Here is a 24,939-nt window from a genome sequence, read left to right as displayed (position 1 = left end):
TACAGAATGAAATAATCTTATCTTCAACATTTTCCAAAGTTGCAATAAAATCTTTATCACAAAATCGCACACACACGCGCGCATGCACGCGTATATATATATATATATATATATATATATATGTGTGTGTGTGTGTGTGTGTGTGTGTGTATGTGTGTGTGTGAATAAACTTGTCCTAATGGTCACCTGCCGTTTAGAGGTCATTCTTATTTCCCTCCGCAATTTGCCTATATAAATGCCCTGTATATAACGGTTACCTACATGCTTTCTGCGTTGAGAGGCCAGGTGTACCCATATAAAAACAAAATGGTTTCACCTTTCTTTATGCGTAATTGGCGCGTGACATGTGTGACCGCTCTAGGAATCCGATTTCTTTTTCGGAGGCAAGACATTTCTTAGATAAATTCATATCATATGAATCGATGTTTAAAGGGCCAATGTCGCCGTTTATAAAAAATTTAACAATTCTGCCAACATAACTAACGTTTTGAAGCAAGGACATGATTTGTTAAATGAGCTTTTTGACATAAAGCAGTCCTTAAAATAATCAAGATGTTAGATTCAAACGACTTTCAAATATTCAGTTTATAATTAAGAGGTGTCACCCCTTAATTAAGCCAACGGAGTGGCTGGTAATTTAGATCTTTTCCCGGAGTGCTCCAAAAGTGGTGATATGATGCATTCGACACATTTCGTTGGTGAGTATTTTAATAACAACAACAATTCGACGTAGCAGACACTTTGATTCTAGAGGAAATGAAAATAAGTGGATCTGAGAGGATAAATTGTGCATTAGATAACATTATAAGACTAGGTCGAATATTGGTGATCAACTGGGGTGTGGAGTGTGCATAGCGAACTTGGGCTGAAAACAATGCAACAAACCTTGATGTTAGCTGCTTATGTTTACATCGGTCACGTCATTAAGTCTTCTGTACCAGCTCTCGACTGAAATCGGTTGACCCAACGATATCGCTGATCAACGTCTGATGAATTAGTACACGTGTAAAATTGAATTATATCTCACTTTGAGGGAGAAATTACATGCCTACAATAAAGTGATGACACGTGGATATTATCTGAACGGACTGGAATAAAGCGATGTTTAGAACTAATATATTTCCAACCTCAGAATTATTCGGAACATTTGGCATATACGACTTTTGTACGTAACGGCGACATTGGTGCCAGAAGCGTTTGATATCTCGACGATAATTTCTTTTGTACTACAGTCACACTGTTAGTCAGATTCAAAGGAGTCGACATGTCGGATTGGAAAGAAAGGCGTGTTGTTTATCATTAAAGCAGTTAGTTTGCTGGATGGAGGGAGACGTAGTTGTGTTATCGCAGCAGAAATGGAAGTCGTCTTTTTGTGTCAGTAAAACATGTATAGTTAGATATCTTCATTTTTTTGGTGAATTAAAGTTTTGTGTAAAGAAAAGAAACTGTCTCTTCTTCACATTCTACTTATATTTTTTGTCCTTAACGAACCGTGTAATCGGCTAAATAAAGTATAAATAACATTCAATCTCTAAAAACATTAATAAACAAATAACTTAAAGAGGCAATATCTAAAAACTTATAAATAACATAACGTAGGAAGCACACCCTAAACACCTCGACTAGTAATACCATAATAACCTTGAAAATCTCTCTTCATACATGATTTCTGCTAAGAACCTCTATATACAGAATATAACATTTTCCCTCCCCCTTTTTAGAACATTTTGAAGAAGAAGAAAAAAATCGAATTTTTGTTGTTGCAAGAAACACCAGGCAAATGCAAGAAGAAACCAGCGATGTAAAGCAAGCAGGACCGTTCCCGAGCTCTCCTTCCCACTAATGACAGCCAACCATTCAACTGTAAGAGACCTTTATGGACCCACAGACTGAGGCTAAACTATCAGGGTTCATTGAATCCATAAAAGCCTGGTGGAGGTGGCACCATTCCCTTCCCCAGGAACAACTAGCAGGCTGCGGTGCAGTCAGAAAAAAGTGGTACATGCACAATTGTGCGCACGCCACTATATTTAAACTCAACAACAACAACCACTCTCCATTTTAGCACAGGGTCATCCTATATAAGACCATATGTGAAATCTAGAGCGGCTTTCGTTCCAGAATCAACGTTAGATCTAAAACAAAATTCATATAGCTAGCTGCACTCATGATTCGGTTATCAACTTTCATATTATGACTCTTTCACTCTCTATATTCCGACAACATTATTTGTTCTTTTGTTGGAGTGGTGACTTTATTTATTATCTATCATCAATGGTGCAATGTACGATAATCGAGTGATCACGAGTTACGACTGATCATCATTAGTTTACGGATCTATGATCGGAGTTCTAGCCGATTACACGGTTCGTTAAGGACATCTGGGACATCCAATTCTACGGTTTCCTTAGTTTTCTTTATAGGTGCTTCGTAAGTGAATTATTTATTAATACTTTTACAAAATTGAATGATATGTTATGGGGTTTTATGTGGTGACTTCTAAATTTATTTAGCTAGTTACAGGGTCTTTTGGTTTTGTGGGGATAGTAATTATATTTTGTTCTTAAGTCCTGCTGAGCCTATGAATTTATTTATATTTTTATATGCTGATTGTTTATTTTTATTCGAGTCCATAGGTAACTCTGGGTATGTGTGAGGTGATCCAATCTCTTTTTGGTTTTTGATAAATATTTTCCGAGCGGGTTGATATTTTGGGCATATATTGAATACATGGTGTAGATCTTCGGTGGTGTGGCAGTTAAAGCAGTTAATGGTTGCTGGTTTGGGTCCTATAAACCTTCCAAAACTGCTTGCTAGTTTAGTTTTTCCAGTTATTATCCTGTTTATGGTTTTCTGGAATGCTGATCTCAATCTGATAATATCAAATACAATAACACTGCTATAACAAACAACAACATCAATAATAATAACAATCATAATAATAATAATGGTAATTCATGAACAAGCAAATAGCAGATATTTGTATTGCAAACTAAGGGTTGAATATTTCATTAAATCGAGCTTCGTACCTTATCGCTATCTTTGTCCGTCGTTACTTAAATTTTGTCATGAATGTGTGCGTCCATGTTGTAAGAATAATTGTGCGATTCTAATGCAATACAACATTTATACTAAGAAAGTTCATCATGAAATATTTTCTTATACTGAGTATAAACCGTAAATTTGTTTTTATGTATTTACACAAATTGTTAGATTTAACGGTGGTATGACAAGCGGCCAATTCGGATTCCACCTTGCACTTCATTAAATCAATATCGTGGACTCAAGTGACCCCACCCCTTATCTCCGAGTTTGTTCGGTTGATCATCTTTAGAGATTTAAAAGGCTTAAATGGTGGTGATAATGCGACTTTGACGGTTTTAATCTTAGAGGTATATGTAAACGTATGAAAAGCAAAAGTACATTAAATGGTGCATGGGTTTTATTCTCAGCTGGGTCAGCATGGGTATGTGAGAACTGTTGTTAGCAGCTTCCCTTGAGTTGCTGGTTAATGACGAGTTCACTCTTCACCAAATGCACTGGTTGCCATGTATATACTGTCATGTGCCGAAACACGACGTTAAACCCAAATAACCAAACCAAATTAAATGGTACCTCATAGGCTTACAATGAAAATCGTTTTAAAGAAACGAAATTTGCAGCTTCGGTGAACTTCACATTTGACTTATCACCCCCAAATCGATAGGAAACTTTCATGTTCCAAACTCCGACCCGCCAACGAAGTTTAGTCATGTTTTGACGCAGATGATTTGATCTGTTTTGTGGAAACTGTTTCCATGCTTAAAACCCCTGAATTTTGACAGTTGACATTTAAACCTTGAATATCAGCCATTCACAAAGCTTTGTAAAAACGAATGAAAAAGAACTCAAGTTATAAATCTGAAAGGAGTCACTCTGACCCAGACGTTTTGACGTTTGACTACAAGACGAAGAGGCATTTTTTTTAAAACTGAAAAGCAAGCCATTCCAACGTTTTGTCAACAGGTCTCGTATACAAGTCAGAGTATTGGGTAGAAACAGCCTTCCTTTCACCAGTCCATGTAAACCTGACCTTTGACCCTGATATCCAGAAGTTTCTTCCTTGTACTGACTTCAGTATACTTCCGAAGTGTAATAATGGCAGAACTCGTTTAAAGCTATGAGTTACTGCGGGTAGATGAAATTGGAAACATGCAGATGTGCGGACGGATAATACCATAACATCTCACGTTACCTCGCGCAGAAGGCGCGCAATAGCAAGGCGAGAATCACAGCTTAAAGTCACCTGACCAAACAATTTGTTCATTAAACTGCACAACTTAGACAAACAAAGAAATGTAAATGATGTAAATAAACTTCTATATTTCTTACAAGTGATATGCATTCATAATGAGTGCCATTTTGAGACGATAATCCCTTCACTGGAAACGCTTGGGTCGAACATTCACGGAGGAGCCTAGTTTGCAGCTTCTCAGATATTTCCATCTCCTGTTAGACACCGGAACCTTTTTGTTTTGGTAGGTATATTTCATTTGTAATCACGTACAATTTTTGTTATTTGCATATTTCAAAATTTGTATGAAAAGTAGAGTACTACAAGGAATGGAGTTAATAAATGGTCAAATTTGAAAACTGCGAGAGTTATTTCCCATTCTCAATCGTTTCTTCTTATCTTGCAAGCTAAAAACAGAAAAAATGGCAAGTCAATTTTTTTTTTTTGTGTGGAAATATTGTAGGAAAAGTAGATTACTCAAAGGAAGGGATATAATAAAAGGCCAAATTTGCAAGGCTCCAAGAGTTACGTCCCTTTCCCAAGTTTTCTTTCTTGCATGTTATCCCGTGAAGCAAAGAAATCAAAAGCGATTGTTTTAATTCATGAAAAGGATATCAGATACATTTAAATATCCTATTGAAAAACAATGTGATAACTGAATATAATTCCAACAAATTAATTCTCAACTGAGAACGAACACCCGGATATAATTTAGGACCATAACGTCCATTCTGTTTTAGTATAACGTATTTTTAAACATGTCTTTGGTATTATTATTTAGTTCAGTCTCAGAAGTGAAAGTTGTGAAAGGCAAATACATTTTCATATATTACTAAGATAGAAGGCTTACTTTCTGAAATATTTTCCATTTGATGAATTTTTCTGAAAAGGAGAATATCCATTGAAGGATATTCGCATGTGCATTTGTTGTTAGACGGCTTCTTTAGTAATTTCTACCTAAATAATATTATATACAATTTGGTAATCAGTAGCAGGTGTGGGAGTTTTTTTTCTAAGAGGGTTTAATTTTGAGATGTATGTTTCGTTTTTGCCTACTGGATCCCCTATGGATCCACCGCTAGAGAAATACAGAATTTAAAATAAGGTACAGCGTCAATAAATGAAAAACAATAAAGAACTAACGAGTACGTAAAATAAATAAAGAAAAAGAAATAAACAAATTATTCTTACATTTTGAAACGTTCTTGACAATAGACAAAGATGGTATCTGTATTAGAATTTTCAGTGTATGGATGTGGTATGCATAAGGAAAGGTATCCAGGTCTACTAATTTCCTATAGCTCGGACAAATGTATAACACAACGATGATTAAAAAAAATCATAAAAACGTGGCGCGTTATCTTCTTCAAAGTGGTCAGGTGATTTGGCATTTTTGGCTATGCCATCTGTTCGTACATGATATATGTTCAGTTCAGTTGTCACATGTTACAAGATTTTTCTGTTGCATTTATAATAAATGCTGTCACAAAAGGGAGGTATGAAGTCAAAGAGTTGTCTGTCACCTTGTTTATTTCTTAATTTGCACAACATAATCACTGTTGTTTTTGTAATTAACACTGGGAATAAACTTACACGAAAATTTAACTTTCACACTTTTCTCTTCAGCTGTCATTGTACAGAGATGATACTGCTGATCACTAAATATTCAACATGGGGTGACATTATAATCATTAAGTGCATTACATAAGAGCTCTGCAACAAACTTCCACATCCATAATTATATGACTGAGCACGGAAAATCGTTACGCCCTTCGTCCGTCTGTCTACCAGCATACCCGTAACTTTATCTCCTTCACCTGAACAAGGGGGGGGGGGGGAATTCCACGAAATTAATAAATAGGAAGCCCTACATTTTTTTTTCTTCCAGTGGAAATATTTTGATGGAAAGAAGAACGTATAATTTTGATAATTCTGACAGACATTGCACCATTCATTTGTTGTGCGTAACAATAGTCCCAACAAAGCTGAAGTATTATTAACGTTTAAAAGCAGTTTATATTTTTCTTACAATCTTTAAGTAAAAGAACAGAAGTCCTTCCTTATAAACAAACCATTTTGCACAGACAGTATCATTTTTCATTGTTTAATGCAGTACCCCATTAGACTGCAATATACGATACATGTTTACCTAACCTGTGATGTCACTTTTACAATTAACATTACATTTTTGCAATATTCATGTTAGAAAGGTCTACTGAATGCAGAATTTCACATATATACTGTAATATAATTGTGACCGGATATTTTCAGTATTTGCCTTGGAAAAACGGACAACAGAATACGTAAACAAATGTCCGTTTGAAACAGAATTGTATCACATATTTACCACGTAAATATGCAGTCGTTGGATAAACTTCTGTCAGCTTGGAGACCGGTTTATGTTCACATTCTTCTGTGAACAGAGGTGAATTTATTTACTTTTCTAAGTTAACATTGAAACCACATTAGTGTTTAGGGCGGATTCCATGATACATATATACCATCACCATCACCCCCCACCCCCACACAATCACTACCTGTAGTTTTGCTTGCTACTGGTTTTCTCTTGTGATTTTAGCCATTTATCATGTTATAATATGTAATGTATGTCATAGCAAACACATATGGAGGCACAATAGCCATATTGAAACAGTAGAGATCATTTTCCCCAAGCCTCTTTCACGGGTCGATTCAAAAAACATTTATTGAAAACAATACATTCCAGAAGTCGGGGTTAAAAAATCGCACCATCAGTAAAGAAAATACTTCACAATAATGTCATGGACTTATTCGGACCAATCAGAATCACATAAAGTGATATATTTACATGTCATAATAAAAAAAATATAAAACTACACACACTATGCGCACAGTGTACCGACTATATGATAAATAAGAACTCTGTGATGAGAAAATATCTAAGTAAAATTAAATAAAAAAGTATGCGTGTACGTATGTCATTTAATATTTGCTACAAGAAATATACATGTGCAAAAGGCTTAATTCTATTGATTATAGAAGTTTAGTTTCTCCGTTGAATGTTTTCTGGTCATTTCAGTATGAGAGAATGTGGCGATAGGGTAGCAATATTGCCTTTGCAAAACGTTGAATATAAACTCTAATGATCCCAACAAACCCTGTTAATCAATTAATTAGATGACATATGGTTTTAAAAATTTGCACATAATATTAAGTTATACTTTGCATCACATACCTGATAATCACAAATCATGTCATTTCAAACAATGCTTAAGAAATGAAATACTATTTGATATTCAGAATATAAGCTATGGCGGTTGATAATGGTTATATATATATATATATATATATATATATATATATATATATATATATATATATATATATATATATATATATATATATATATATATATATATGTGTGTGTGTGTGTGTGTGTGTGTGTGTGTGTGTGTCAAGCTAATGGAAAGGAACATATACTGATAATTTGTGGAGACTAAAGACCTTACATTAAGCTAAATATATTAATATTTGATAGTCGATGGTTAAAGGGCACGATAAGAAAATCACTGGAAACTACATTTATCAAAAATTCGATGGTCCCGCACGGGTGCAAATTACCGTATTAGTGTCGCATTTTATGAAGATTCATTGTAATTACATATAGCAGCAGAGAGGGTGAACAGACCACTTAATCCGTCACGTACGTCTTTTTAACCAAAACAAAATAGTGACCCTTCATAGAGGTAACTACCTTACCGCGTCATTGATTGATCCAGACAAGCTGGGGATGCGGTCCACACCCTCTCTGCTGCTATTAATTTATCCAAATATTTTATCAAGGCCCACACGATATTTTGTTCTTGGATCATGTAAATTTATCGTTATAAATCCGTGTGCAACTTGAGCTCGTGAAAAAAAAATTCTAAATTTATTATAATCCATGTCACCACCACACCAAGTTTGATGAATATTTAGCAGCGTATGTGTGTCCACGCCATTAAACACAACTAAAATATTACAGTTATCTCTGATCACTTTCGGAATTTGTGTGTATCGTTGAGTAACATAAATGACATCTGTATTTTTATGTCTGCCACGAGAAAATATTCTGGCTGGATTGGATTGTTTTTCTAGCATCATATCATCATACACAACTAAATTATTAATAAACCCATCAAGATCATATACGGACGGTGCTTCTTCGATATCTTTTATAAAATTAATAATATTTTCACCGTCATTTATTAATCTTGCATTTTCGTTAAAGTCTTTTAATACTTCATAATACCTCTGATCATCAACGGATGGTGCTACCAAATATAATTTGTCCCATTTCAACCATCTCATTATCGAATTAAGTAGTAAGTGTGTCTTGCCCGATCCAGATGGTCCTATAATAATCATTCTGATGGAATTGGGTAACGCAGGGTGGTGTTTAACTGGCTCTCGTCGCCGAGTTGCTGAGAAATCAATTATATCCATATATATTATAACACGAATTTATATTGTTTACGTTGCAGATCTAAAACTCAATCTACTAATTTAGCTACGTTTACAACAAAAAATAAAAAATAGCGTATGGTGGAAAATGTTCTGCATGTGGTTGAAAGAATTTTTCTTTTTTACCTAATAAGCGTGGTGGTGATATTGCTAATTTGATGTCAAAGTTTCCAGGTGCTCCATGGTCTAAATACCCAGGAGAAAAACATCTACCAGGATATAATTATTGCGGTCCTGGTACCAGACTTGATATCAGACTAGATAATCAGGATCAACCAAAACCAGGTGAGTATCCTGTAAACGCTATTGATAAAGCATTTCACGCTCATGCTGTAGCTTATAAAAGTGAAAATCTACAAGATAGGCATATTGCAGATGTGAAATTAATTCACGCGCTAGATTCTGTAAAAAATAAAAATATCAAAGAAAAATTAGCTAATTGGTTAGTAAGATCTGCGATGAAAGGTAAATTAGCGTTTGGTTCTGGTAATATATAATGGAATCAATTTATTATAGTCCAAGAGGATACTGGAAAGGTAAAGCAGCAATTAGTAAACTTGCTGATGCAGCAGCGGTTAAACATTCTACTGCTAAAGCGTGGTTATCCAAACAGGCAATATGGCAAATTTACCTACCGCGTCCTAAGAAAATTCAGTACGCGTATTTCGATGTTAATGTTCCTAATGAAGTTCATCAAGCAGATATTTTGTTTTTACCACATGATACTGTACGTAGAGAAACGTACAAGTATGCGTTAACTGTTGTTGATGTTGCAAGTAGGTATAAAGAGGCAGAACCGCTATCAACGAAAACATCATCTGAAGTAGCCGATGCTTTAAAACGCATTTATCAACGAGGACCATTACGATGGCCACAGTTATTACAAGTTGATCCTGGTAAGGAATTTCTTGGTCCAGTATCATCGTTAATGAAACAACATAATACCAAAATACGACGAGGGCATACTGCAATTCATCGTAATCAGGCAATTGTTGAAGGATTTAATCGAACACTTGCTGAGCGGTTATTTGGATATCAATACGCGAAGGAATTTATTCAGGATACGAGATCTCGGGAATGGGTTGCAAGATTACCAAATGTGATAACTGCATTAAATAACGAGATCACTCGAACGACCAACATGAAACCCATTAATGCAATTACAAAAAAAAATATACCTACACAACGACGTGATTTAACACAGCCAGCGATAGGTAATATCACTGTCAGGTATTTATACGAGCCCGGTTAACTTGAAGGTGGTAAAAAAAGAGCAACTGATCCTATCTGGAATGTTGCCACACACAAAATATCCACCGTGACAAGATCCTCAGGTAGACCCGCAATCTACAGATTAGATTCAACTGCTCCTCAACGTGGATTTGTACGTGAACAACTACAAATAATTCCCGAGTACACTCAATTACCACCGAGATCACTTAACTAGCGCCTTTACGTCGATTACACTCGAGACAGGTCAACATCACATTTTCTGGTGTATCTTTTCTGTCTACGGTAAATTGTCTTGAATCATTATTCGAATACCTCCACAGCATTATACAATTACAACTTGCACAATGATTATTCTGTTGTTGTTTTAACTCAATAACAAATTTAAAATCAAGATCAAAGTCGCGTTTATTTTTTTTATCAAATTGTTTGTATCCGATTAATATTTTTCTTATTATATCATCATCGATGATGATGCTGGTTTTATTAACAATTTCAGGAATTATAATTCTCCGTAACTGAGATATTTTTCTAACCCTTGATACCGCTAAATAAACTAAATTTGACCACTCAATACGATCGTCCACAATCCAAACTCGTGTATCAGAAATAGTTAATCCCTGAGACGAGTGGATCGTCATAGCGTATTCCAACACCCATGGAGATTTGTCAGCGCGTAATGCATCTTTGACCACACTGGTATCAACAGCGACAATATCATTTAATACGAGATTTTGTTTCTCAGTCTGCCCTGGAATATCAACATTAATATTCTGTTTTCGTGTATCTGATGGTCTATAAGATAACGGTACGGGCATTTCTGAGTATTTTTCTTTATGCAGCTGAAATAACTGCTGTTGTAAAGCGTCTCTGATTATTTTTCTGCTTGCTACTATCAAATCGTTGGGTCTCCATAAATTCAAAAATCACTCCGCGTATTATTTCACAGTGAATTTTGTTTGATTGTAATCTGATTAATTTTTAAAACTCCTTTAAATTTGCACCAAGAGCTCTATGATCATCATCTATTTCTTCGTAATAATCAACGAAATTTTTTAACCAATCATGTGGAGATGGTCCAACAAAAGGCGGCGGCTGACCATGATCGCCACACATTATTATAGCGGTATTTTTCGTCAACAACCAATCAAGAAACATTTTTAATGTATCCAATGACACCGTACATATCTCGTCCCAAATAATTATTTTAGGTATATATTTTTCTCCCATTCGTTCAGGAGTCCATGTATCCCCGCGCCACCGAAAGAAACTATGATATGTACACGATTGTACTTACCGTTGTTTCATCTCTCGTGCAAGTCTATGTGTGGGTGTTAGCACGATCATATCTGAATTTCTAAAAACATTAATTGCTCGAGTCGTCTTGCCGCATCCACCAGGTCCATTGAGATATACTGTCTTATATCTAGTGTTTGGATCACTCAACGACGGCGCTTTCGACATTTCTGATATTTTATTACCTTTACGATAAAAATCTTTCATCGGAATATCTGCTGATTCTGTATAATTGTGTAATATTTCTTTTTTTATTCTCCACGAACTCCATCGTTCATCACTACTTATAAATTCCATAACAAACTCTAAATATTTACTCGAAATATAAAACGAATCTGTTACGACTCTGACTGCGGTCTCAGGAAATATATTAATCATCGATAATAAATTTATAGAAACATAAGCCAACATAGAAGATCTTAGATGAGTATACTGTGGGGAGACATCATTTATGTAACTAACGATCGTACCCAATTTTGTTCCGTCGGATAAATAAACACTTTCTCGATTTACAAATATATCTCTGGCTGTTGTATCAGCGATTATAAAATCGTATTCGGCATCATCTAGAATTAATCGTGCGTAATGTCTTTTATGATCATATGCACCACCCTGAGTAAATTTACCTATAATTCTTCTACCGAGATCTTTTGCGGTTTTTTAGTTATTTTTAAGTTTAATCTCGAGAATTTTAGGAGCTTCTTTGATAATATCATCTTCGGCAACACCAGGACATTTTTCCTTAAATTCCTTAATAACTTCATTGAGACTAAATAAAATCTGGCATGGGCAACCAAACTTCGGTCTGCGCGTGATATGATATAATTGCCTCACTGACAACCAACGATGTCAGTACCGCACATTCTAGCATATATCGTAAGAAAACTATAGGCACTCAACGTTTTTCATAAAAATGTCTACCGAACCAAGCATAACAAATCTTGTGAAGATTTTCGTTAAACTCGAATGATTCAACACAAGCGAATCCAGTCAGATCAAAATCAGGTAATGGTCCATTAATTGCCACTCGCGTTATCTCGTTTGTAGGGTGACCAAATCTTTTAAAGTACACAGAACAATCTCCGTATCCGAGAAAACGTCCCGGATAACATGCAACCATATTAACCGAAATAGCATCATTGTAATTATACTTGGTATTCCACAATCCACCGTGTCGTATTCGACGCAACTTGCGCGTACGTCCTCGAGTAAATCAAATCGTGTTGGTTTCCATAATTTTTTTTCTCTAGCAAAATGAGCCGCAACGGATGGAAAGGTAAAACAATTAGTAATTTGTCAGTATTTTCCATGAAAAACTTCTCCGCGAGATTTTTCATCTCGTCGTGGAGAGATTTTGTTCGATATATTTCACCGTTCGGTTTAACAAACTGATCAAATTCACCTTCCTCATGACTTTTAAATAACCATACCGATACAGGATCGTTTTTACTTATTTCGTTAATAAAATCAAACATACCTCTCGCAGAATTATCTGAGGGGTAAAATTTAACAGTTCGATCACGTGGAAATATTGTTACATCGCTAGTCCATGCGTGCGCATTATGGTCAATAATATTTATTGGAACTCCTTTTGATTTATATTTCGATTCGTATAATATTTCTCCGGTTATCGTTGATACTGTTATTGGAAATTTAAATATTTTTCCTAGCTCAGCAACATCTTTTATTGTAGCACCGGTATCCTTAACTGAATCAACCCACGAGTTTATTTTTTCACGTCTTAAATCATTTAATCCGTTTCCACGCATCGCGTTTGTAAAGTGTTATATTACTCGTTCGGCCACACAATTTAACCTTGAAAATTTCATTGGTGCCAGTTTATCAAAGCTGGGTTTTTTATTTATCTCATAGATTCCATAAATAACTGCTCTTACAGGGTACGCTCGCTCATAATACAGTTTATCAATACCAGTCAACAGGCCCGGTCTGGAATTTTTACTTAATATGACAGTTTTATTATTACCAAGGACAGGATGATATTTATCACGGGTAATCCAACTACCTGTTTCTGTTAGGTCAATAAATTTTGCTCTGAAGAAATATTTTTGATTGCCCTCGTACTCATTGATGTAGTTAATGATAGTTTCCGCTCGTTTGTCATTCATTGTAGCGTCCTTGACAGTATTGCGAATAATCTTGAACGTTGACCATACATGAGGGGCACCATCTGTGTAAAATTCTTTCTTGGCGTCGTGAATTTTCAAGATCAAACTTTTATTTTTCCGATCAACCAAATCTCGTACTGGTAAATCAGGAGATAATCTGTCGAGATTAAATTTATATTTAGAAGGCCTAGTTTGGGATAATTTTTCGAATTCGTTCATATAATTAAAACATGTATTTAAATAAAAATATTATATGTACAATGTGTCAATGCAAATGGCTCATGATCGGCTCAGTAAATCGCTGCAACAAATCCTGCAGAGGTGAATTTTGCTGGATGCACTTACAAAGCATACAGCGAGGAAGTCTAGGACCAATACCGTGTCTGCGATGTGGTGTTGGAGTGCGAGGAAGAACAGGAATATGTGCAAATTGCGATGTAAAACGGTTCAGAGAACTTAAGAGATATTATGACAACAAAAAAAAAAAAAATAACAGTGAAAACTACGAATCAAATATTAATGGTGTGATCAGAAATTGTATGTTAAAAAGACCAGTTGGTTTTGTTACTAATACTGGTTATCTAATGTTTACTGCTGGAAAGAAAAATTATCTCTGTCGTCGTTTCATATACGAGTGTCACAAGGGATTGATCAAAAATGGTCTAGTGATCGATCATGTTGACGGGGATTCTCAAAATAATAGTTTATCCAATCTTCGAGTTGTTACGCAGAGCGTGAACTCTGCAAGGGAAAGGAATGGTAAATATGAGAGAACAATTGTAAGCAGGGCGGTAAAGTCTACCAACAAAGAAACTGGCGAAGAAATGATATTTCGATCGATGTATTCAGCTGCAAAATATTTTGATATTAACTCGCGTGTGGTAAAATACGTCGCAGAAAATATAACCAGATCTGCTTTTTCCAGTAAATATAAACAGAAAATCACCTTCCAGTATTGTTAACTATTATCACTAGCAAGTATTATATTTATTAACTAATTTTTTAATTTAGGTCACAGTTTTTCTCCCATACATTGCTTATTTTTTGACTCACGAAAGGGAGATTACTTTTGTATTCGTATATTTCTGATTTTTTATGGTGTTAATTAGTCAGTTTTAACCATTTATATCGTAATTAATTACTAGTAGAAGTATATTTATGGTCTTTTAAATATATAAACGTATTTCCCATCATACAACATAGCGGAATTATTTTTAGATCTGTTACGAGAAACTGAGGTAAATTACAATCTGTTTGGAACTGCTGTTATTGATCCGCAAGGTAGTTGTATATAGGCAGAACACGCTGCATGTACAATCTGCTTAGAAACCGTTGTTATGGTATAAATCGATCTGTAGGTTTGGGCAGGACACTCTGTATTCACAATCCGCGTAGGACAGCTGTTGTATTTACAGTCTGTTTAGGAACCGCTGTTTATATATTTACAGTTTATTCAGAAACCGCTGTTATAACACAGATATATTCAGAAACCGTTGTTTTAATGCAGAAACAGTTATTTAAATGTAGAAATCATTGTTTTAGCACAGAAACCGTTGTTTTAGTGCAAATATATGTACCGTAACTATATATTAATTTCTGAAACATGTACTGTTAACTGATTCGATAGCTCAATCGGAAGCGTATTGGACTGTGACGCTCGCGGTCCAGGATCGAATCCCCATGGCTGACAACTGTCGGTGGTGCGCATAATTGCGATTTTATAATAATTGGGGGCACCGCCAATTCCCCCCCCCCGCACAGCAGAACCCTCCAACCATAATCACTGGCGGTTGATACATGTTTTGTATCACCCACGGGCTGATTATTGGTGGGTGTTCTGCTGAGCGTATATGTTTGTACTGTCCTTTCATTCATTGTATGTTTGTGCCGTCCTTCATTCATTGCATGTTTGTGCCGTCCTTCATTCATTGGATCTTTGTGCCGCCCTTCATTCATTGTATATACTCATTCATTGGATGTTTGTGCCGTCCTTCATTCATTGTATATATAATCTAAGCTCGCTAAAACACTCGATTAGGGGCTCGTCATTCATAATATATGTTGTGCCGTCCTATGTTCTGTGTATCCTTTAAACTTAGTAGAATGCGGTGGCAAGCTACGAGTTTAATGAGGTTGTAAATATGTAAATACTACGTGTTGTGTTCTGTGTATATCCCCTAAACTTAGTAGAATGCGATGACAAGCTACGAGTTTAATGAGGATTGTCTTCACCAAACACACCGTCTTGGGCCTCTAGACCGTTGTTTGACGGGTCATGGGCTCTCATAGGGGATAGTGTTTCGTGTGCCCGTTGAACTTAGTAGAATGCGGTGGCAAGCTACGAGTTCTGTGCTGTAAATATGTAAATACTATATGTTGTGCCGTCCTTGAAACATCCATCTGAACTCGCTAAAACACTCGATAAGGGTTCCATAGGGATATATTTTTTTTTATTTTAGAGATTATATATTATATAATGAACAATGAAAATATCAAAGACATTATTTCTGCTATTAAAAAATTAGAAGAAAACGGAATTAATATACCTGATGAACTAAATCCTGAAAAAATAATATCTGATTTTGAAACGTTAGAAGAACTTAAAAATGAAAAAAAGTATCTTCTGTCATCTCAATATAAGTTCATAAAGCGGATTCAGGCAGCTATGTTCCAGTCACTAGCTATGGTGAACGATGATCAAGTAAATGAATTTATTCCTCTTTCTGTTGCAGTAGAAAAGTCAGATCGGGATTATCCAACGAGTACGAAACGAAAAAAACAATCAGTACCCGCATAAGATACTTAAGAAAAATTATGTCAGGAGATAACGAAGTTACAAGTTACCAAAGCAACCCTGTCTGAACTATTCTATTTCTGAAATATAAAATCTGATTGATTGGCATAATTTCGACCACATATGGGTGAAGTGTCATAACTATATAATATTATTAAAAAAATGACACTTCACCCATCACCCATTGTCATGGGTGTTATATTTAATATCACATCAAAATTAATAAATTGATTGATTTATACAAATAATAAAATATTTCAGAATAATAATACAATATATTTTTTGTAGTATTTTTTGGAAAACTGATTAATTTACATAATTTTAAGTACCAACCAACCATCAGAATTAATACATAATTGATGTATACAAATTTAAGTACCAATAACCCCATCAAAATTAGCAAACTGATTATTTTTGTATAATTTTAAGTACCCATCACCCCATCAGAATTAGCAAACTGATTGATTTGTATAATTTTAAATACTAATCACCCCATCAGGATTAATAAATTAATTAATTTACATAAATAATAAAATATTTCAGAATAATAATAAAATATTTCAGAATAATAATAAAATATTTTTTTGTAGTATTTTTTGGAAAACTGATCAATTTGCATAATTATCAGTACCAATTACCCGATCAGAATTACAAATCTGATTGATTTGCATAATTTTCAGTACCAATTAACCCATCAGAATTAGCAAACCGATTAATTTGCATAATTTTCAGTACCAATTACCCCATCAGATTGATTTGCATAAATAATAAAATATTTCAGAATAATGATAAAATATTTCAGAATAATAACAAAATATTTTTTTTTGTATTTTTTGGGAAAACTGATTGATTTGTATGCTTTTGAGTAGCAATTACCCCATCAGAATTAATAAATTAATTGATTTGTATAATTTTAAGTAACAATAACCCCATCAGAATTAATAAATTAATTGATTTGTATACTTTTGAGTACCAATCACCCCATCAGATTTACAAATCTGATTGATTTACATAAATAATAAAAATATTTCAGAATAATAATACAATATTTTTTGTAGTATTTTTTGGAAAACTGATTGATTTGTATACTTTTGAGTAACAATCACCCCATCAGAATTACAAATCTGATTGATTTGTATAATTTTGAGTAGCAATCACCCCATCAGAATTACAAATCTGATTGATTTGAATAATTTTAAGTACCAACCATCCCCATCAGATTGATTTGTATAAAAAATAAAATATTCAGAATAATAATAAAATATTTTTTGTAGTATTTTTTGGAAAACTGATTAATTTACATAATTTTAAGTACCAATTACCCTATCAGAATTAGCAAATTGATTGATTTGTATAATTTTCAGTACCAATTACCCCAATAGAATTAACAAATTGATTGATTTGTATAATTTTAAGTACCAACCACCCGATCAGATTGATTCATAAAAATAAAATATTTCAGAATAATAATAAATTGTTTCAGATTATACAAAACTGATTGTACCTGTATTGAGATGCATCGCTTATTGGGGTACTCATTATATTTTATGCAGTAAATAATTGAGGTGTTTCCGCTACAAATTCCAAACACCACCAGTAAGATGTCGCGGTTAATTTCTTATCAGCTGCTTCCAAAATAAATATTTAATATAACAGATACAACTCGGGAAAACTTATCAGTTGAATGGTGCCATGGATACGTTGTAAATATTTCAAATTTTGCAGCACTGAACACAGACAGCCTGTACAGGCCAGTGACTGTTGCGGTATATTTGATAGTTTTATTTTGCTACGATCATGTTGCGAATCCCGATGATACTGTGTATAAGATGTTGGTAATATGCCCGTGTTGTGCCGACGCCGTACGACGACGCTGGAGTGTCCTCTCCAGTGGAGCTATGAAGCCTGGGCAGGGTGGTATGGAGAATCAGCTGTTGCCCACGCAGCAGGAGCTATGCCATCGTCTCTCGTAGACGGACGGATGCCAAGAATATGCCCGGGAGTTATTCCGGCTGAAATTTTAATCAAACTGGTTTTATTAACGATCTCAGGAATCCCCGCTACGACATCTTCAAGTGTTTTTTAGTTGTATCGATGTTCGTCTTGATATCAGAAAGTTTTATGTCAACGGAGTGCCGAAGAATTTATCTATAGATTCATCGGTTTTTTTAAAATTTCTTCGAGATCTTCCAAAAGCACTCACTTGAACGTCATACTCGGCCCGCAACGTGGATAATTTACCATCTACGGTGTTGTAGTTGACATCAACGTATTTTTTTTATTGCTGCGTCTTCGTCGGATGTTGGATCTCTTAAAACTACTATCTTATTCCCGTTCATGCTACGTTCACCCGTCATTATATCACCGGTATTTTTCACGCGATTAGCAACACTTTTTATAATTTCATTTCTGATGGTTGCAAGCGACATACTTGAATCCCTGATTTTGCCGCTGTCAGTAAACACAGGGATATTATCCGTGACCGCACCGAGTACTCGTCGAATTATATCATTCCATCTGATGTTGCTCGTTTTAAGTTTACCCTATCGATCCTGAAAAATAACAACCTCATCTGGGTCAACTCCAGCAAGATTCATGATATCAGCGAGATCATCTTTAGTCGCGTACTTTGACAGATCAACGTCGCCGGACTTTTTCTCAACGCGTGAAGAAGAGCTTCTTCCGTAAATATCAACCATTATAATCTAAGATCTGTTTAAAACGAATCGGTTGCTTGTATAATCATGCACGACTTTATGTGGCGGTTTGGATGATTTTCATATAGCGTTAAGTATATTATTGGCCGATCTGTCATTGTTTGTGTGGGTAGCGTTGAATACCAAACTCTGGAACCAGAGGTTCTTGAGTGAAGTGGTGCAACATACTTGATAAATTCAACAAGTGGAGCTAACCCGTACGAATCAAAATAAACGATTCCACGTGGATCAACCGCGTATGATACCCAATGAGTACCGGGTCCTGAATTCGAGTCGAGATTAATAATACCTGTTTCAACACCGTTTGGACGGTCCGGCAATTGATCTCGCATAAAAACACCTCTGAAGTCTTTTATTTTTAATTCTTTAGCAGCTTTTATCAAATCAAAATTTGATTCTGGAGCATCTAACGTGGAAGCTTCAGACCTCTTCTCCAACGAGATCCCGGTAATCTTAGGCCGCGTCCCTTTTTTTTGTACCCCTTTCCTGTTGCTTTCTTGAGAGCCATTGCAGCAGCTGTTCCAACAGCACCTCATGCGGCTGCTTTTGCTACGGCTGGAGCGGCAGCAGCTATTAACGCTGGAATAGACGCGAGAAGTAGAAATATACCACCTGTTTTAACCATGTCCTTGATGGCGCTTCGGAGAAAGATGAAATTGAACTCCGGTTTTTGATTATACGGCTTTATTGAAATGTTTAATATGATTATTTGACAACGATAATTTGTTTGGACCACCATCAATCTGATCTCGTTTTAGCGATATTTTAGTTCCGCATTTGCTGGTGGTTTTTGATTGAAGCTTTTTGACCTGACCGGGAGCCAGAGTAACATTAACATAACTATACGACATTTTTATATAAATATATTTTTCTAAATAACATGATTAAAGGTTTTCCACTGGTGCATCAACGACTCTCATTCGACCACTGCCACCTTCAAGTAACATCGCTTTGTCACTGAGTATAACAGCGATTGCTCTATTATCAACACCACCTCCTGTATTTAACGCTGCTTTAAGACGTATATCAACGACAGATTGTTTTGATAGATCAAGATGCTCCAGTGAAAATTAATAAATCGGATACAAAGTTCTGAAATCATGTTGTGATATTTGCAACCCAGTATCTATATTTTGATCACGTCCCATGAATGACATTAAACGATGATATACACGTTCTATACTATTTTGTTCATAATTTAGTTGTGTATTCTATGTTGGTTCTTGTTGTCCGTTTATCCGTGAGGAAATATCTCTGATACCTAGTTGGTCAAATATCAGATGAGATCGAGTTTGATTACCTAAACGATCATGGCGCTGAAAAGCAATAACAATATGCCCTGGTGCAGAAACACCCTGTTGTGATGCTATATGCCATATAAACTGACCGTTAACGTCAGTTTGTGTACTATCCGTGCTTGTTGTTAACCATGAAAACAAGGATTTACCACCAGTGTCCATGAAAGAATTCAACTTTTGTTCTTTTGCGATCGTTGGAGTCATTACCGGCATCCACAGTGAAAGTTTCGATAATACTACTTTACCAGCATCACCAAGAGGTCTCCACATAGCATCGTTATCATCACTCTTTCTTACAAGAACAACCGCGTGTCTAGCTCCAGAAATAACCTTTCTAACATTTCTACAAAATCCAAAAATATGCGATAGTGGAATTGTACAAGAAAATCTTCTATTGGCTCCTAGCAACATATTTCTACGTGCTACAAATCCCAAGTTGACATTTTCATAAGGACCATGAACCACCGGCCACACAGAAGCATCAGCTGTATCGTCAGCATTTCTTGGTCGTCTTATATCATACGGATCGCTTTCAGGGTGATTAGAATTATCTTTCACAAACATCATTGTGGGACCTGCTGATCTTGTATAACCATCAGAATATCTTGCTAGACCAATTATTGTTATAGCAACGTCGACATTATTCTGAATTGATTCAATATTTTTTCCATCGATCATATATGTGGCACTATTAAATAATGCCATGATCCCGTTGTTGACAAAACCAAATTTTACTGCATCTCCGTTATTAGTATTATCCGTTTTTACAATTGTACCTTCTACCTCAAGAAAAGCCTCAGCGGTAAAAAGTATGTACTTGTGTCATGAACTTGTAGTTCAACTCTTCCTCCACGTTGATCTGGTGTTCGTGCTTCATAAGAATAAAACTGATAATCACGTACCGATTCATTTTTAAGCACAACTGCTTCCATTTTAAATGCTGTGTCTGATATACCCTTGAACATTTATTATAATTATTTTCGTCTAACACGAAAATTACCGGATTTGGAAACTCCACTTCCTGATATCATGCTTGAAATATTACTCTCTGATTCACCAAGTCCTTGATCTGCTAACGCCGCTAGTTTTTGATTTGCAGCCTGATTTATTATTCTACTGACCTCTTCTGGCATTACTTCAGTACTTGGTAATTTTGCTGATTGTGATCTTCGTCGCAATAATCGTGCTAGTCTTTCTTTGATTGCCGAGAAAACCCTACCAGCAACATTAACAATTGCACCAGGAGCTTTTTCACAAACAATATCAATAGTTTTCATCGATAATTATTTTGCAACAGGTGCTGTTTTTGGAGCTATCCTTGTGAATAATCCCCGTACAACATCACCAAGTCCATCTCCGTAAATTACTTCATAGATTGGTAATCGTGAGTTTACCACTCCGACCTGTGTGGATTTACGATGATTATTGTGTACTATCATCTTATTTAATTTGTTATTTATCTAACAACTAGTCACTGTAATCATCAACAAGTTCATCGATAAATTCTCGGTAAACGCCGATATCCATGATACCACCTTGAAATAATCGCCGACAAATATCAGCTGCTTCATTAATTATTTCTGTTGAAATATTTCCAGCTCGTTTTCCTCCTATGAGAACTTCTAACCGTGATACGTTATTAATGATATTATCAGGACATAAACCAGAACCTTTTTTAGGTTCATCTTGAGGTGTTTTAAATACTGGTGGTTGCATTACAGGATAAAATGATTCAGTGGTGACCGGGTACATGTCAGGTGAATCACTTCGAAATTCACGTGGTGAATCTACCGGTGTAAATGTCATTACCGGCACAGAATTTGTTTTACTTTGTAAAGGTGGAGGAAGTTGATATGAAGGTTCCTGCTGGGAGAGTTGTTCTTGTTCTAGTTGTTTCAGTCTCTCTCTATAAAGTCTTTTTACCTCTTCATCAAGATTTTTATATTCTAAATCATCATCTCTAGCTTGTCTTTTGTTTATATATACGCGATATATCCATTTAATAAGATTATCATCACGTACTTTTTCATGACGGGGTTTTAAAATACTAGATTTATTAAATATACTAATTAATATTTTTCAGATAATTTTTCTTTTTTAGCATTTCTAATATCTTCGACAAACCCTTCCTTAAATCTTGCAATCAGTTCTACGTTTTCTTTTATTGGTTTAGGTTTAGGTGTACTTTTCTCACGTCGGCGACTTCAGTACGGAGTTTTCCAATACCTTCAAGTATTTCTTCACCAACGGGTGGAGGTTGAGCCGCAGCTATATCAGTTGGAATATCTCGTAAAATCTTTTTTGTTTGTTAGTTCTTCTTGCTATTTTTTCAGTTTGTTCTGTAGTTTGTTTTAATACCGGAAGATCTTCTTTGATGACAGTTGTAACTTTCTCAGTAGCTGCAGTGACGGATTTAAACAGTTTTTTAGTGTCTTCTTCGTACTCAACTTGTGCTTCTTGCTGCGCTTGTAGATTTTTTCTGAATGAATCCCTGACAGGAAGAAAATTCTTGATTTCTTCTAGTCTCTCTCGTGCTATTCTTGCAGTATGAGATTCCGGATGTACCATTATTTTGATATAACAATTTTTTAATTAATAGCAGCAGAAAAAGGTGTAAATTTAATTAAACAGATATCATTAATATATGCACAATTGTACGTGGCTAATTCAAGGAACAACAAATAAATGCAACAAAAGGTGTCATGGAAAATATTGCAGGAGACATAATTATATTTTATCAAAAAATCCTCATGCTGGTTCACGACATTGTGTTGGATGTAACAACGGCGTTAGAGGATTATATCAGATTCGCAAAAATTGCGGTGGAGATCGATACAGAAGTTTAATGATATATTACAGAAAAAGAAAGAACATAAATCCAAAAATAGAAAAACCACCATCAGAACTTGAATATTACTTGAAGAACAAAACAAATGATGATAAACTTCAGGAAGATTCAGCATGATTGTACTCTGATAAAGATTTCCAGGATTATTCAGAATAACATAGCAGCAGGGTGGGTTTGGACCGCATCCCCTGTTTGTCTGGGTCAATCAATGACGCGGTAAGGTAGTTACCTCTATGAAGGGTCACTATTTGTTTTGGTAAGAAAAACGTACGTGACGGATTAAGTGGTCTGTTCACCCTCTCTGCTGCTCATATAGCATAATTTGCCGCATGTTCTTTCTCAAGTTATAGATGTATACAACAGGAGCAGCAGAGGGGGCGAACAGACCACTTGTCTGAAACCTAATATGCTTAAAGTATAAGCTTCTTCGGAAATAAAATAAAAATAACGTCACTACTAACCTGACCAAGAGTTGTGTTTACATACCGGAGCTCCCGCCCCCTCTGCTGCTATCAATTTATCCAAACATTTTATCAAGTCCAATACGATATCTTGTTCTAGGATCATGTAAATTTATTGTTATAAACCCGTGCTGGGTTGATTGTGCATGTGAAAAGAAATTTTTGAATTTAATTATATCCATGTCACCGCTACACCATGTTTGATGAATATTTCGCAACGTATGCGTAGCAGCTCCATTAAACATAACTAAAATATTACAGTTATCTCTTATTACTTTTGGTATTTGTGTGTATCGCTGAGTAACATAAATCACATCAGTGTTTTTATGTCTGCCACATGAAAAAATTCTGGCAGGATTTGATTGTTTGTCCAGCATCACATCATCGTATACAACTAAATTATTAATAAATCCGTCTAAAACATCAACGCTCGGCGCTTCATCAATATCGGTTATAAACTCTATAACATCCTTATCTTCGTCCATCAATCTTGCGTTTTCATTGAAATCTTTAAGTACATCATAACATCGTTGATCATCAACTGATGGTGCTACCAAATATAACTTATCCCATTTTAGCCATCTCATTATCAAATTAAGTAATAATTACGTCTTACCCGATCCAGATGGACCTATTATTATCATTCTGATCGAATTTGGCAAAGCATGATGGTGTTTAACTGGCTCTTGTTTTCGTGTCGCTGAGAAATCAATTATATCCATATATAAATAATATGAACCTATATTGTTTACGTTGTAGAGTTAAAACTCCAACTAACCATCTATCTACGGTTACAACAAAAAATGCGAGAAAAACATATGGTGGAAGGTGTGCAGTATGTAACAGAAAAATGTTTTCGTTTTTACCCACAAAAGATGGTGGTGATATTGCTAAATTAATGCCAAAGTTCCCAGGAACCCCATGGGCTAAATATCCTGCAGAAAAACATCTACCAGGATATAATTATTGTGGTCCTGGTACTCGACTTGATATCAGGCTTGACAATCAGGATCAACCAAAACCAGGTGAGTATCCCATAAATGATATTGATAAAGCATGTCACGTTCATGATGTGGCTTTTAAAAATAAAGATCTACAACATAGGCATATTGCAGATGTGAAGTTGATTCATTCGCTAGATTCCATAACAAATAAAAATATCAAAGAATTATTAGCTAATTGGTTAGTAAAATCTGCAATGAAAGGTAAACTCGTATTAGGGGCTGGTAATTAATTATAAATGGAATCAATTTATTATAGTCCAAGGGGATATTGGAGGGATAAAGCAGCAATTAATAAACTCGCTGATGCAGCAGCATTTAAACATTCTACTGCTAAAGCGTGATTATCCAAACAAGCAACATGGCAAATTTACCTACCATCACCGAAACGAATTCCGTACGCGTATTTCGAT

Source organism: Sinohyriopsis cumingii, chromosome 10, assembly GCF_028554795.1.
Source record: "Sinohyriopsis cumingii isolate HCF-2022 chromosome 10, ASM2855479v2, whole genome shotgun sequence".
Classification (NCBI taxonomy): Eukaryota; Metazoa; Mollusca; class Bivalvia; order Unionida; family Unionidae; genus Sinohyriopsis; species Sinohyriopsis cumingii.
The sequence above is the reverse complement of the archived record's forward strand: the minus strand, read 5'-3'. Positions refer to the sequence as shown.